The following is a 14,378-nucleotide window of genomic DNA, read 5'->3' as shown; positions in this document are numbered from 1 at the left end:
CATGTCATAATTCAGGTCATGCACCTGGCGGAAGAAATACATCACCAGGGCACACCATCTCGGAAGGGGCTCAACGTAAAGGTATTGCTGCAGGGCCTGATAGCGGAAGGTCGCCAGGGTCTGGCCACCCTCCCTAAGTGGGAGACTCAGAACCTCAGCAATGACCCAGTGCAACTTCTGTCCCAGAAGAAGTCGGCCAGCATGCTCTGGATTTTTGTGACAAAGTCCGGGGGAGGGGTCAAACTGACCAGCTGGTACCACAACATGGCGACAATCAGCTGGTTTATGATCAGAACTCGACCTCGGTAAGACAACGCTCAGAGCAATCCTGTTCAGCGCTGCAGGCGAGTGGTAACTTTAGTCTCCAGTTCCTGCCAGTTCGCCGGCCAGGATTCCTCAGTAGGGCAGTGGTGGACCCCTAGGTAGAGGAGGCTGGTCCTGCTCCAGGTGAAAGACCTGAGCTCCTCGGGTAGGGGATCCATCTGCCACTGACTGACCAGGAGTCCAGAACACTTGACCCAGTTCATCCTGGCAGGGGAGGCGGCAGAGTAGACCTCCTGGCTCTCGTGCAATCTCCGCAGGTCAGCCGGGTCAGTGAACATGAGGAGCATGGCATCAGCATAAGCCAAGAGGACTACCCCGATGCTCGGCCCACGCAGAGCCAATCCTGACAACCTGCTCCACAAGAGGTGCAGGAAAGGCTCCACGCAGATAGAATACAATTGGCCAGACAGGGGGCAGCCCCGAACCACTCCCCTCCCAAAGCGAAGGGGCTCCGTTAGGGACCCGTTAACCTTAACTAGACACTCTATGGCTGCATACAGAAGTTGGATCCAGGTGACGAAATGTGTCCCGAACCTGAATGCTCGCTGAGTCCCGAATAAGTATTCATGATCCACCCTGTCGATCGCCTTCTCCTGGTCAAGAGACAGGAAGGTACTCAACAGACCAGTCCTCTGGGAAAAGTGGATAATGTCCCGGACCAGATGGATGTTATTGAAGATGGTACGGCCTGGGACCGTGTAAGACTGGTCAGGGTGGATCATGTGGTCCAGCACAGTGCCAAGGCGAGAAGACATTGCTCTGACAAAGATGCTGTAATCTGTGCTGAGGAGGGAGACCAGATGCCAGTTTTTAAGCAGGCGAGACCCCCTCTTCTTAGGTGGCAGGGAAATCACGGCCCTGTGCCACGAGAGGGGCATCTCCTCGGTAGCGATACTCTCCCCCAGGATGTCCCAGAATGCCCTGAGGAACTCCTCGGTCAGCTCAGCCAGTCCCGGGGCCTTGCCCCTGGAGAGGCTGTCGAGGGCGCCGGTCAGCTCCCCCAGACTTATCGGGGAGTAAAGCCTTCCGTCGCATTCCGGGCCGACCTGCGGCAGGTCCTCCCACAAAACTCTGTGAGAATCCTTGCTGGAGGGATCCGGAGAGAACAGGGCAGTGTAGTAGTCTTGGGCAATGGTCCTGATGAACTCCGGATCCGAGACTAGGGATGCACACCGCATACTTCCCATCCCGGAGGATGGAGAAGTTCTGGATCCTGCGCTGTGTGTCCCTGCTGCCGTGGATGTTGAGGTTAGCTATGGTAATCTTCATTGAGCATGGGTGTCAATCACTTGTACTTAATGTTCACTATTGCCAATTCCACTAATGCAGGAGGATAAGCAGAATGGGCACCACTGATCAGAGGACATTATGGATGTCTAGCGTCAATGGTTGGACAATTAAGTTTGGAGGAAAGGTACAGATACAGTTGCTCCTTTTGAAAGACTTATTTATCATTAAATGCTGATTTACCAAGATCCAGAAAAAAAAAATAAACTCCCAAGAATGTCTCCCTGCCTATGGCTCCTTGTTATGATGAGCAGTGTTCTTGTCACTCAGATGTGAAACCTTTCAGCACTAGATAAAGACAGGTGTCTCAGTCCAGGGCATCTTCCCTGTGCTCTGTGTAGCCTTCAGAGCAAAGTGATGGTCCAGCTTCACACTCTCTGGACACATTACTGATGCCTGCATCTCGATGGTGCTGGTCATTGCTGCCAGAATGTCATGGGCAGGTGTCACAGAGTTCCGTCATTCTCTCTGTGCGCTCTCAGCACCTTTAAGGTGGGGCTGGTCCCCATCTCTTCAGCATCTCTGACTGATGGTGTTGTGTTCCTGAAGGGAACAGGTACTGAAGGCTGACAGCGGATCAGGTGCACTTAATGTTTCACGGTGGTTTCTCCATGATATGACCCTGATCACAGAGCACAAGTGAGCTACCCTCAGCCTGACAGGAGTCAGACATTCACAGAAGCAATTTGAAGATCTATGGAGTGTCCTCACTGCATGTCATCATTATCCTCCTGGAATCTAGCGACTATTAGGGCATCTGCTGCATCTCCATGACAGGAGCATTATCACAGGCGGTACGTGCACTGCCATCAGTGAGCCAGGAGTCAAACATTCACAGATGCAGTGTGGGGATCTATGGTGTCTCCTCACTGCATGTCATCATCATCATCCACAAATCTAGCAGCTTTGGGGGCCTCCCGAACACGCCTGCCTTGTCTTGCCAGTGCAAGGGCCTCATTGCTGTCATCCTCACCTTTGAGGACCTCCTTGCTATTCTGATATGGCAGGTGGTAATTGCCAGGCAAATCCCAAAGGGAAACTTGGCCAAGCCATCACAACGATTTGCAATTTGTATTTTTATTACCAGAAGGTATGTGCACTGAAGTCAGAAGTAAAGATTCCTATACCATTTTTGGAGATTTTAAATATTAAATTAAAATGTTTATTAAGAAAAGAAAACTTAAACACACAAGATTACAGTCATACAGTTAAATTTAGTCTTATAACATTTCCCAAAAGATTTCTACTTAGCTGGACTCCCAAATAAACACCCTTTTCCAGGCAATAGTCCAATTAGACTCTTAATCTATAAAACATCCAGTATTATCATAAGGCACTCACTGTTGCTATAAGGGAGGTATTTCACAGTGCTTCCCTCTCCCTCTCACTCGACAATGGAAATCCAAAGCTAAAACAAAACCTTGCTTTCTGGAACAAGCAAGCACTTTCCTGAGGTGGCTAGAGAATGCTTTTCACAGGTCTGTCTTCGCATAGTCCACCCCTCAAGATCTCACGTCACCACTCGCTCATTCAGCTTTCAATCTTTCCTTAAATATACTTTTCCTCTTTACTCTTTAATCCCATTGTTCTCACAATGAAACTTAAACTCTTCCAAATATAAGATCTTTTATGTTTCCATCTTGTCTTTGCTTTTGGGTCAATAAAAACATAATATCCCCACTACTTGTTTACCTATGAACTCCTGCAAGATGCAAACATTTTCCTTGTAACCTTCTAATTCCCCTTTGTAGTCCAAACAAACTCTCAACTTATCTACAAATGCAAATGTTAGGTCTAACATATTTACTTGTACCCCATCTTAGTTTGTCCAATTCCATTTCAAAATGCCTGCTTTGCACCTAATCCCTTTGATGATTTAAACCTTGTAGCCTGACTGTGTCCAATTTAATTAAATTAGTCACATACACACAGCACACACACAGCCCCCAAAAGCCTGCTTCACAGTATCCCACAGTAATATTAGGAGAAATGATATTCTTTTTACATCACCCTCTTCCCTGTCGGTGTCCTCCTCATCGGAGGAGACATCCATCTCCTCCATCTCCTCCTCAGCCAGCTCCTCTCCCTATTACAGTGCCAGGTTGTAAAGGACACAATGGTTGATAATGATGTATGACACCCCTTCTGGGCTATATTGCAGGGTTCCACAAGACTGGTCCAGGCACTGGAACCTCATTTTCAACATTCTGATGGTTTGTTCCACCAAGGTGCGAGTTGCAGCATGAGCCTGATTGTACCTTCTCTCTGCTGCAATCTGAGGCCGCCACATGGATGTCATCAGCCATATCCTCTGTGGGTAGCTGTTGTCTCTGAAGAGCCAACACTGCAGTCTCTGAGGACCCTGGAAGACATCAGGGATCTGAGACCTACTGAGAATGTAGGAGTCATGGACACTCCCTGGGAAATGTGTTCAGACCTGCAGGTTGCATTTGTGGTGGTTGCACACCAGCTGAACATTCAGCGAATGGAAGCCCTTACAGTTGGCATTGTTGACCGTTTGTTGCCAAGAGACCTGAGCGCCATATGTGAGTGTAGTAGATGGCACCCTGTACCTGTGGAAAACCTAAGATCTGGGCAACTCCCAGTGCTCTTGCATCCTGGCTTTCCTGATCCCTGGCGAAATGCACGAAGTTGTGTGCCTCCGTGGAGGTGGCGTCCATGACCTCCTGGATGCATTTGTGCATGGAGGCTTGTGATATCCCACAGAGGTCACCTGTGGAGCCCAGAAAGGAGCCACTGGCATAAAAACTCAGCGCTGCAGTCACTTTCACAGCCACTGGCAGTGGATGCCCTTCATGTCCCCGTGACGCCAAACCCCGCAGCAGGTGGAAGATGTAACCGACCAGTCCCCTGGAGATATGCAGTCTTCAGTGACACTGTTTCTTGGTCATCTGCAGGAATGGCAAGTGCCGTTTGTAGACCATGAGTCTGGCTAGACACTGGCCTGTGATGGTTCACTGTGGCTCTTAAGCGGCACGCATGAGAGCCCTAGCTGCCCCTTCATCTTGAGGGTGTTGCTGCTCCCTCTGCCCAGCCAGGCCTCTGTCACTCTCTTCTCCTCTGTCTCTGCTCTCTGTAAGCCATGAGGTGTACAGCTAGGTTACCAGGCTTCATGCTCCTGATGTATTCCTCCTGCAGGTTGAAAAAAAGAGATGTATGAGCTTAGCTTGGGTGTTCTAAGAATTTCTCTTGCTTAAGTCTGAAGGCCCCTTAATGCATTGCAGAGAGTGCTGGCCACCACTTGGATGGCCAGAGTTTAATGTGCTGCATGGCTGCCCAAAACCCCACCCACCTCCGCCCTGCTCCACCTAACCAATTGGCAGCAGCTTTGCCCACTGGACTGCATGCTATGCTCTCAGCTCAGGCACAAACATTCTCCTAACCCGCACTGCAAGGCTGCATTGTTAGCTTGAACCATAGGGGAGGCTGGTCCAAACAGGAATGACGGCATTGCAAGGGGCTGTGCTCACCTCCACCAGTGACTGCTCCATTGCCTGCTTTCGCAAGGAGATTCTGCAGCTTGCGCAGTCGTCCAATTGTTCTTCAGTCCACTAAAACTCTCATTAGTTTGCAGTCTGTGCCCAAGGAGTGAAAAGCTCTGGAGCGTTTGGTGGCACCTTCATGCCTCTGCATTGCTTGAGTGGGCAGACAAGCTAGAGACCCGACTCTAAGCATGTCAAAATGGCTGCGCCTGATCTGTCTCAGCTGCGGAGGAATGGTCACTTTATACAGGGTTCCCCTAATGCCAAGTTTGTGGATGACACAAAAATAGGTCAGAAGGCAAGTGGTGTGGATGACACAAAGAGTCTACAGAGGGATACAGACAGGTTAAGTGAGTGGGCAAAGACTTGGAAGATGGACTATAATGTGGGAAAATGTGAGGTTATGCACTTTGGCAGGAAGAATAGAGGAACTAAATATTATTTAAATGGGGAAAGACTGCAGAAAGCTGCAGCCAGAGGATTTGGGGCTCCTCATGCATGAATCACAAGAAGCTAGCATACAAGTTCAGTTATACAAGTATAAAAATAGGGAAGTCTTGCTAAAACTATACAAGGCACCTAGAATACTGTGAACAATTTTGGTCCCCTTATCTAAGGAAAGATATACTGGCATTGGAGGCAGTACAGAGAAGGTTCATTAGGTTGATCCTGGGTATGGAGGGATTTTCTTATGAGGAACAGTTGAGTAGGTTGGGCCTGAGCTCATTGTAGTTTAGAAGAATGAGAGGCAACCTAATTGAAACATATAAGATTGTAAGGGGGCTTGACAGGGTAGATGCTGAGAGGTTGTTTCCCTTCATTGGAGAGTCCAGGACCAGAAGGCATAATCTCAGAGTAAGGGGGCTATCCATTTAAAACAAAGATGAGGAGGAATTTCTTCTCTGAGAGACTGGGTTGTTAAGTATATTCAAGGCTGAGATAGGCAGATTTTTAATCAGTAAGGGAATGATGATTACGGGGAAAAGGCAGGAATGTGGAATTGAGGATTATCAGATCAGCCATGATCTCATTGAATGGCAGAGAAGACTTGATGGGCCGAATGGCCTACTTCTGCTCCAACGAAATACTTGTTCAAAGTTTCTGCCATTTCTTTGTGTCCCATTATTAATTACCCAGTCTCATCCTCTAAGAGACCAAAGTTTACTTTATCCATTAACTTCCATTTTATATACTTATAGAAGCTATTGCTGTCTGTTTTTACATATCTTGCTAGTTTCCACACATGTTCTAATTTCTCCCATTTTATAATTTTGTAATCATCCTTTGCTAGTTTCTAAAATTTTCCCAACCTATTGCCTATCACTAAGCTTTGCAACACTGGATGAACTGAAAACAATCACTTCCACTGGAAAAAAATGTACCAGGAAAACTAATGGGATTAAAGGCTGACAAGTCCTCTGGACTTGATGGCCTACATCCAAGGATGTTAAAAAAATCTTATTGGACGATGGGCAGAATTTTACGTCCTGCAGGTGGGCACGTGCCCTATCCGATCGAGCCTAAAATCGCATGAGAAGACATCAGGCGAGCGTCCCGACATCATCCCGCATTCGCACGATATTTCGGTCAGCGGGCACATACAAAAGTCGGAAGTGTGCCCTCCGACAATTAAGAAAGCAATTAAGCCCATTAACGGAGCAATTGACTCTGATTTTCCGTGTTCTGTCCAACCTTATGGTTAGCGGATGGGCGAATTAGCCAGGCGGCCTTTGCATTTTTCATGAAGCCTCATCCAAGGGTGGGATGAGGTTTCCATTATTAAATAAAACAAAAATAAAAATCTATAGGCTGCATTTTTTATTGTTAATATGTTCAGGTGCCTGATTGTGGTGCTTGGACATCTTCCTGATTTTCAAAACTTTATTTCATGGTTTACGGGTCTGCAGCTCCCTGAGGCAGCTCTCTGCCTTGAGGGAGGTTTCTCTTAGTGATTGCACGGGCCTGTGGAAATGTCATTGCCCACCCTCCTCCGGCCCGCACCCCAGCAGTGCTGAGCATTTCAGCACGCATTTCAATCTGGCTGGCCGTTAATTGGCCAGCCAGTGTGAAATCGCAGTCAGGGACTGATCGCGGTCTGTGGTCCATTTCCTGACCACTCCCAGGCCCGACGATTGTACCTGCGCACCGAGCTGAAAATTCAGGCCATAAAATTCTGAGGAGGTGTGCTTGCTGGGGAATCTAGAACTAGGTGGCACACTTTAAAAAGAAGTTGTCTCCCACTTAAGACAGAGATGGAATTTCTTCTATCAGAGAGTCATTAATCTTTGGAATTCTCAACCCAGAGAGCAGTGGAGGCTGGATCGTTGAATATATTCAAGGTTGTGTTAGACAGACTTTTGATTTACAAGGGAGTCGAGGGCATGGGTGTGGGGGGGGGCGGGGTTAGGTAGGAAAGTGGAGTTAAGACCACACTCAGATCCGTCATAAACTTAATGAATGAGAGGAAAGGCTCGAAGTGCAAAATGGCATACTACTGATCCTATTTCCTATGTTCTCATGTTCATATCAGAGGATATTTCCCCTCACGGGTAATCTAGAACTAGGGGTCACAGTTTCAAAATAAAGGGTTTCCCATTTATGAAGTATGCTGGCCTAGATTTGATATTTTAATTTAGTAAGGTTTAGTTGCTTGCTTAGCTTGACTATTTTATTTTAAAGGTTTTTTAAAATCATGTATTCTGCAACAAACCAACTAGGTTAAGTTGCCATTTTGTACTAATATGATCAGGAAGGAAACCATGTTATTGTTGCTAATCTTTTACAACAAGTTAACCTAATATAGTATTGTGAAGTATTCACTGACTAGCAACAAACAATTGTTTTAGAAGAAAGTAGCTTAATTACTCTGTAATTCCAGTGGTTTGGAAAAATACTAATATAACGCCTTTATTCAAAAAGGAGGCAGAAGGTAGGAAACTATAGACCAGTTAGTTTAATGTCTGTCATTGGGAAATTGTTGGAATCCATTATTAAGGAAGTAGTAATGAGACATTTGGAAAGTCAAAATGCAATCCATCAGAGTCAGCACGGTTTTATGAAGAGTAAATCGTGTTTGACTAATTTGCTAGAGTTCTTTGAAGATGTGACAAGCAAAGTGGATAATAGGATCCTGTAGATGTAGTATATCAGGACTTCCAGAAGGCCTTTGATAAGGTGCCGCTCAAAAGATTAATACACAAGATAAGATCATGCGGAGTTAAGGGTAATATATTAGCTTGGATAGAGAATTGGCTAACCAACAGAAAGCAGAGTGTCAGGATAAATGGGTCTTTTTCTGGATGGCAAGCTGTAACTAGTGGGGTGCCACAGGGTTCGGTCCTTGGGCCACAACTATTTACAATCTATATTAATGACTCGGATTCAGGAGTAGAAGGTACGATAGCTAAATTTGCAGATGACACCAAAATAGGTGGGAAAGTAAGTTGCAATGAAGAAATAAGAAATTTACAAATGGATATGGACAGGTTAGGTGAATGGGCCAAAATTTGGCAGATGGAGTTTAACATGGATAAGTGTGAGGTTATCCATTTTGGTCAGAAGAATAAAAAGGCGACTTATTATTTAAATGGAGAGAAACTTCAGAATGCTTCAGTGCAGAGAGATCTGGGTGTCCTCGTGCATGAATTGCTGAAAGCTAGTATGCTGGTACAGCAGGTAATAAAGAAGGCAAATAGAATTTTGGCATTTATTGCTAAAGGAATAGAGTATAAAAATAGGGAAGTGTTGTTACAACTGTACAAGGCATTGGTGAAACCGCACCTGGAGTACTGAGCACAGTTTTGGTCCCCTTACTTGAGGAAGGATGTAGTTGCATTGGAGGCGGTTCAGAGGAGGTTCACTAGAATGATTCCAGAGATGCGGGCCTTGTCTTATGAGGAGAGATTGAGCAGTTTAGGCCTATATTCACTAGAGTTTAGAAGGATGAGAGGAGATCTAATTGAGGTATACAAGATGCTAAAGGGGATAGATAAAGTAGACGTGGAGTAGATGTTTCCCCTTCTGGGGTAATATCGCATGAGAGGCCATAGTTTTAGGATAAGGGGTGATGGATTTAAATCAGAGATACGGAGGAATTACTTTTCTCAAAAGGGTCGTGAATCTGTGGAATTCACTACCTCAGAGTGCAGTGGATGCCGGAACGCTGAATAAATTTAAGGAGGAGATAGACAGATTTTTAATTAGTAATGGGTTGAAAGGTTATGGGGAGAGGGCGGAAAATTGGAGTTGAGGCTGAAATTAGATTAGCCATGATCGTATTGAATGGCGGGGCAGGCTTGAGGGGCTGAATTGCCTACTCCTGCTCCTAGTCCTTATGTTCTTATGTAATTGGAGGATAAGTAATTAATAATCAAATAGTAAGAGTAGGGTTATATTTATTTCTGTATTCCTACGAATATTCCTATGTTAAGATTTAAGTTTAAAACTTAAAAGTGCTGTCATAAAAGCTGCGAGAAAGGAATCTTAACTATCATTTATTGGCCCCTATCAGAATGCACCATCCTTGACTGGCTCAATGCTGATCTAATGAATGGGACACGTGTGAAGTATTAAGATAAAGAATATATCTTGAAATTAATCCATTATGTTTAAGGCAATGTGCACAAATAGCTAGAACCAATTAAATTAACTCTTACAACATTATTGACCAATTAGCCATTAATAATCACTATGGGCTAAGGTGGGGGGTGATGTCAGAATTAAGTATAAAAGAGGGCTTTGTGTACACCAGCTAAAGGAAAACAGGTTATATCAACTGGGTCTCAGGGATAGTGGGTGTTTCCTGTCAGCGTGGGAATCGATAATTTAATTTAATTGATAAGTATACTTTTATTAGTTAATTGATGACGGTATTGTTGTTTTATTTTGCTTTTGGTTAATAAACTTTGGTGTTATTTGCTAATTCAGTGCCTGAGCCTTTGCCTGATGACTGTATCTCTGTCAAACTAAATTGGCAGAATTTTACGGCCCCGTTTCGGCAGGGACGGGGCTGTAAAATGTGGTGAGACATTATAAATCCCATTGACTTCAGCGGGAACGTAAAATCCCACTGTCGTAAAATTCTGCCCAATCAGTTTAAAGGGTTAATTTGGGTCCAATAATTAGGCTGCATGCAGGCAGGAAAGTTGAGTTAGATCACAATCAGATTAACCATGATCTTCTTGAATGGTGGAATAAGCTTGAGGCCAAATGGTCTATTCCTACTCCTATTTCTTGCATTCTTATAAACCCAGTTGCCAGAGCACACATGGTATAACAGAATGTAGCTGATGGATGGCCTAAATTGTCCTCCTTATATAGCCATCCTCTTGGCGCTTATAAATACACACAAGTTGCAGTAATTTTGATGACAAAATGTGTAGGTGATCTATAAGCACACTCCCATTACTCAACATCGTTACCTTTAATTTTACCAATCTGTATTAACCTTTAGGGAGATATTAAGGATATAGTTCTATGAGAATTGTCAGTCTTGGGCTGGTACCTGTAGCGTGATGTTAACTTCCCAATTGCACTTCACTTATATTTTTGACTCATGCACAGAGATCAGCTTTTAGGCAGCTAATTTTCAATGTTGAAAATACTTGGGCTGCCTTTTCTTTTAAGTTTTAAATCTTTTCAGCAGTTCCAGTGCATTGCTTGATAACTTAAAACCTGATTTTGCATTAAGGCTGTAATACATGGCACCTGGTATGGACTCTAAGCAGACTGTTCTCGGAACTTTCTCTCTCTCTTTAGTAAAAGTGCACTCATAACCTGGCCAAACCAGTTGAGGTCAACCTGCAAGTCCTTCTAAAACATGCCAATGGCAGAAAGGAAGATCGAGAGAGATTCCTGGTCAGCCATGTGATGGATAGAATATTGGAGTCACACGAGCACCACCACCCTTTGGAATGTATAGGAGAGAAAATTGGCACTTGGCCCAACTTGTCCATGCCAGTGGTTATGCTCCATATAAACCCCTTCCTGGCATACTTCATCTTTCCTTCTTTCACATTCATACAAAACTGATAAAACTTCACATTAACCCCCAGATGTCAGTGTAATTGAACTCTGTGTAATGAGCACTGTGTAATGAGTTATGGGCCAAGTAACTAGGGGAACTTAAAAGCAAAGGTTGAGCAGACTTTGAGATTGAAGAAAATGCCTATACACATGATACTCATTGCTCATCACAGAAATAACGATGATATTTGTCACTGGAGGAAGGACCTTCAATCCTTCATGTGGACATTTACAGTACTTCGACTGAAGCTCTCTGAGAACCCTACAAAGATCAGTACTGCTTGAGTGTTCAGCGTTCTCAGTCCAGCTCCTCTCTTGCTGCTGTCTGCATCGTGCCTGTGCAATGCAACTGAGCTTGGATATGCTGCAGGATAATGGATCCAATTTCCACTTTCTTCCCTCACTCCTCTGCACTGTGTTGATGCACCATCCCATAGACCTGAATTTTTCAGTCAGCGTGAGGGGCCGGGCCCAACATGTAAAATGAAGCCTGATGACATCAGGCATGTGTTTCAATGTCATCACACTGTCTCGCGATGTTTCGTTCGGCAGGGGCACACCGGAGTCAGATGCACGTCCGCCGATAACTGATAGGCCTATTAAGGCCATTAATGAATTCATTAGTGTCATTGTTTACGCTGCGCGCCCAACCTTAAGGTTGGCAGGCAGGCGAAAAGGCCAGGCAGCCTTCACGTTTCTTAGGAAACCCCATCCATGAGCGGGATGAGGTTTCCTAAAGCTTTTATGAATCAAATTAAAAGGTTTTTGAAATAGAAAAACATGTTCCATCTCATGTGACACATGAGGGGACATGTTTAATTATTTTTTTTCCCATTTATTTATTTCAATGGCGTTCAATCTCCCTGAGGTAGCCCTGTGCCTCAGGGCGATAGAAGTGCTCTTTCACGTGCATGCATGAAAGAGCACTGGCCCCGACTCTCCCTCCTTCCCCCACCCGCACAGGTAGCGCTGAGCGCTACTGCTCATGTCTTACGCTGGGCGGGCTTTAATTGGCCCACGCATGTAAAATGGTGGCGTGGAGCCGATTCCGGGTGGCCGTCAGCTCCATGACTGCCTCCACCCACTCCCGCCGAGTCTGCTAGTCAACTGGAAAATTCAGGCCACAATCAATTTCATTCTTAAGTTACTAATTTGTTTGCAGTCAGAAAACTGGATCCTTCCAATATATATATGAAGCATGTGTATATACATATATGCTACATAACTATGATGGTTAAAAGTGAAGGAAACCATTAATAATACAAAACTAACCGAACTACTGCAGAAGAAAACAGCATTCTTCAAAACGTTGGCAGTTATTCCTGGAACAGGCTAAGAAGTTTTGAACATAGTACAGTGCTTCATATCCTTGCCCATGTGATGTCAATCTTCCCAGATGCCTTTTTATTTGATTTGGATTTGATCAAAATATTCTTTGCTTTGGATGCAACCTGCCTGAGTTTCATCTTGTAAGTAAACCCATTGTTGTTCCTTGTTATGGTCTTTGTGCCCATTACCAGTGAACTTGTGCTGAGGGATTCTGCACTTGCTAGTACTGAGAGGTAATTGTAATGCACAAGAAACATCTTAACCAACATTTCTAGGGTGGCCTCTGGGACTAGATTAGACGTGCAGCTTTAGCAGTTCAAACAGATGGTGTTCCTTTGCTTTGATTACTAAGAAAGTGAGTTTAAAATCTCAGATTTAACATGCACGCCTTTATTTTCTAAATATTCTTACTGTAACAAAAGAATTATTCTTTTCATTCGTTCATTGAATATGGGTGGTGTTTAAAAATTTTTTAAAAAATGGTCTGTTTGTAAACTGGTGTGAGATTAATTGTGATTAATAAATTATGTAGTTAAAGTACAAACGATATTTGTTGTGTTAATTAACCAGATTGAATGTTATTAAGATTTAGCATTCATATCAGGGAGATTGCTGGAGATATTTCACTAACCTTTTGGGTTTACCTTGTGGAGACAGGAATTTCAGACAAAATAAGCATTCAAACGTAATTATCCCATTATATAAATGGAAGACCTTGATTCTTAACTTGCTCTATGAACGTAGCTAGCATTAAAGAATATTGAAAAAAGAAATCTTTTCTGGCAACAGCTACTATGAGCTGCTGTTTATTAGATCTGAAGTTCTTCATTTGGTTCAGATTTAGAAGAGTATATAAGATCACAAGAAGGCACTTTAACCTACTCAGTATACTTCCATCATCCCATCACAGAATTTAAGTTTCTTGGCTTCAACCACCTATACTCGTTTCCAATTCCAGCTGTTGATCACCATCTGCCTAAAAAAATACTTCCTTTAAGCTTGCCCTTCAAAATTCTGAATCTTTTTCTCTGCTGCCAAAGACATATCTGAAAATACTCTCAAAGTGAGGGTTGGAGAAAGATATACTGCAAGCACATTAACCCACAGACCCTCAATGCTGCAGCTTCTTGTGGCCAGTTACAAAATCATTTGAGCCAAGGAGGTTGTTTGCTTCCTGGGATTATTTTGAAGGCCTGCTCTGCTGGCTGGGAATCTTGCCAATCATTTGCACATAGTGGACATTCTCATAGGTGTCTTTTCCCCAGTCTTTCTTCCCCCACCATCCCTACGACTAGGCAGACTGCACTTGTAAAATTACTCCAGCTTGTGCTGTTCTCTGCAAAGAAAGGATAATTTTCCTCCATCTATATCTTGAACATCATCGCTGATATATGCAGGAGTTATTGTGGAATCTTAAAAGACAATCTAAATGCAGGAAAACTCCAAGCAGCAGTTAATCATGATGATGGCAATAATTGAATCAAAACATTCAGCATTTGGAGGTTAATTAGATTTCCAGTTGTTGAATAAGATGTCAAAATAATTGTGTTTCTGCCTCCTGAACATCATCTGCTACCTTGGAATATTTATGCAGGAAACAGATGTTAGCTGCTGCTGAGGAGAATGTAGAATGGGCTGGGTGACTGGATTGTTAGTAGCATTTCAGGGAGTAGTATGTTTGTTGAAATGATGGACTTTCACTCCCTATGGCATTATTTTTAATGACCAACAAGATCCTTGCTACAACCTTAAATACGAATGGATTGGCCAACAATTTGTTGCCAGGCAACATAATGGATGACCTCACAACCCTGTCTTATCTTCTTTAGCATTAGAACTACAATGATCCAAATTACCTGCTTCTGCAATTTGCTTTAATCATTTGTTTGCATTATATGTGTAATAACTTGA

The sequence above is a fragment of the Carcharodon carcharias genome, chromosome 7, assembly GCF_017639515.1.
Source record: "Carcharodon carcharias isolate sCarCar2 chromosome 7, sCarCar2.pri, whole genome shotgun sequence".
NCBI classification, from domain to species: Eukaryota; Metazoa; Chordata; class Chondrichthyes; order Lamniformes; family Lamnidae; genus Carcharodon; species Carcharodon carcharias.
The sequence above is the reverse complement of the archived record's forward strand: the minus strand, read 5'-3'. Positions refer to the sequence as shown.